This window comes from Nyctereutes procyonoides, unplaced genomic scaffold (genome assembly GCF_905146905.1).
Source record: "Nyctereutes procyonoides isolate TBG_1078 unplaced genomic scaffold, NYPRO_anot_genome, whole genome shotgun sequence".
NCBI classification, from domain to species: Eukaryota; Metazoa; Chordata; class Mammalia; order Carnivora; family Canidae; genus Nyctereutes; species Nyctereutes procyonoides.
This window is the reverse complement of record NW_026575133.1, coordinates 12,327,374-12,330,188: the sequence shown is the minus strand read 5'-3', so window position 1 is coordinate 12,330,188 and position 2,815 is coordinate 12,327,374.

Below are 2,815 nucleotides of genomic sequence, written 5' to 3'. Positions count from 1 at the left end.
GATAAATACACAATAAAACTAATGGATCAACAAGTTATAAAGCGTGTATGAAGCATGAAAAACGAAAGTGATAAAATTAATTAAAACTACAATCATTGGTAAAGAATACATAAACTAAAAAGACCTAAAATGTGCCATCGAAAATAGGAAACATGCAAGGGGAAGTAAAAATATAAAGCTTTAGAATGTGTTCAAAATTAACCTACTATCAACTTAAAAGACTGTTCTATACACAAGATGTAATATGTGAACCTTACAGTAACCACAAGGAAGAACTTATAGTAAGTAAAATAAAAAGAACTCTAAACATAACACCGAAGAAAATTATCAAACCACAGGAAGAAAGAAAAGAAAGGAACAGAGAGGAACTGCAAGAAAGTCAGAGAACAATTAACAAAATGGCTATAAGTATATAACTTACCAATAATTACTTTACATGTAAATGGACTAAACTCTTTCAATCAAAAGACATAGGGTATTGAATGGATAAAAAAGAAAAGATTATATGCTAATTATAAAAGAGTCTCCTCAAATATATAGATACTAAGACTGAATATGAAGGGATGGAAAAAGATATTCCACGTAAATGAAAACAAAATAAAGCTGAGGTAGCAATACTTATATCAAATAAAATAGACTTAAAAATGGAAACAGTGAGAAAAGACAAAGAAGAGCATTACATAATGAAAATGGGGTTAATCCAACATATGATATACCATTTGTAAGCATTTATGCATAACACATAGGAGCACCTAATATATAAAGTAAAAATTAACAGAAATAAAGAGAGAGGTTGACAGTAATACAACAAGAGTAAGGGACTTACCCCACTTACATCTGTGCATAAATCATTTAGACAGAAAATCAACTAAGGAAACATTGACTTTAAATGCCACATCAGACCAAATACACTTAATAGATACATATAGAACATTCCATGCAATGTTGGTGGGGACATAAGTTGGTGCAGTCACTATAGAAAAAACATGGAGGTTCTTCAAAAAATTAAAAATATAACTACCATACACTCCAGTAATATTACTTCAGAGTATTTATCTAAAGAAAATAAAAACACTTGTTTGAAGATATATGTACCCCTATGTCTATTGCGACATTACTTATAATAGTCAAGATATAGAAGCAACCTAAGTGTCCATCAATAGATGAATGGATAAAAAAGATGTGAGATATGTGTGTGTGTGTGTGTGTGTGTGTGTGTGTGTGTATAACGGTATATTACTCAACCATCAGAAAGAATGAAATCTTATCATTTGCAACAACATGGATGGACCTAGAGAGCATTATGCTAAGTGAAATAAATCATACAAAGAGACACATACCATAGGATTTCACTTATACGTTCAATCTAAAAGAAACAAAGAAAACAAAACAAATAGAAACAGACTCACCGATACAGAGAATATACTAGTACTTGCCAGAGGGGAAGGTTATGGGTGAACGGGTAAAATAAGTGAAGAGGATTAAGAGGTACAAACTTCTAGTTATAAAATTAAGTCACAGGGATATAATGTAGAGTATATAGAATATAGCCAATAATACTACAATAACTTTGTGTAGTGATAGAAGATAAGTAGAAATACTGAGGTTATCATTTCATAATGTATAAAAATACTGAATCACTATGTTGTATACATGAAACTAATAAAATAGTGTATGCCAATTATAATTCAAGGCAAAGTCAGCTGGCTCTTTGCATTCAGCAGTGGACTTCTCAAACATCCTACCCCACTCTGCAACCACCCTGACCTCTTTCCCCCAGGCTTTACCTTACAAGAAATAATAGAATCTCTGTTGGAGGCTTAGTCTAGAGCTGCACCAAGGAATAGGATATCCAATAACCACATGTGGCCATTGAACATTTGAAATGTGGCTAGTCATAGGGGTCCTGTAAGTGTACTCCCTATATTGATATTTTTGTGATGATTATATGTAAAAATGCTAATGTTTAGGTTACTGTATTAAATAAAACATTATGGAAATTAATGTCACCTGTTTAATTTTTTAGCTTTTCAATGCAGCCACTAAATTTTTTTAAAGTAGACTCCATGGCTAACATAGGGCTTGAACTCATGACCTTGAGATCAAGAGTCACATGCTTTACCAACTGAGCCAACAGGCACACCTAAGATTTTTAAAATTATAAAACAAACTCATATCCTATTTCTATTGGCTAGTTCTGTCTAGAGTCAACCACTTAACTTAAAGCCGTAGGCAGCTTACTAACTTTGCCTCAAAGAATCCAGAAGCTGAGTTAAGGAAACTCTGGTAAATAAAAGAGGAAGAAAGTGTCTATAAAGGAGGCAGCAGCAAATGGTAGAAAAGAAAAAAGGTTTTGGTATCAGGAGTGACCAAGGTTTGAGTCTCGACTCATCACTTCTTGCTGTGCAACTATGGGCAATAATCTAGCTTCAGTGAGCCTCAATTTTCTATCTTTAAAACAAGAATATAATACCTCTTGATGGTTTTTAAGATAGTTTATATGAAGTGTCTAGTACAGTATATGTTTAATAAATGGCATAACAAAGAAATTATGCCAACAGGAAACTCAGAATTCAGTAGTATTTACATAATTTCTAGGATCTGAAGGAAAGGCACTGGGTATAGAGGCAGGATGGATCACTGCCTAGTGGCTGGGGTCTCATTCTTCTTACTGTGAAAGTGGACAGTGTGGAGGTTTCTAAGAAGTCTGATTTTTTTTTCCGTGTGTATCTTGGGGCTAATTATCCCTTAAGCTATTTTTCTATTCATAAATTATACAACCAAGTTTTTTTTTCATTTTCTTTTTGCTTATAAA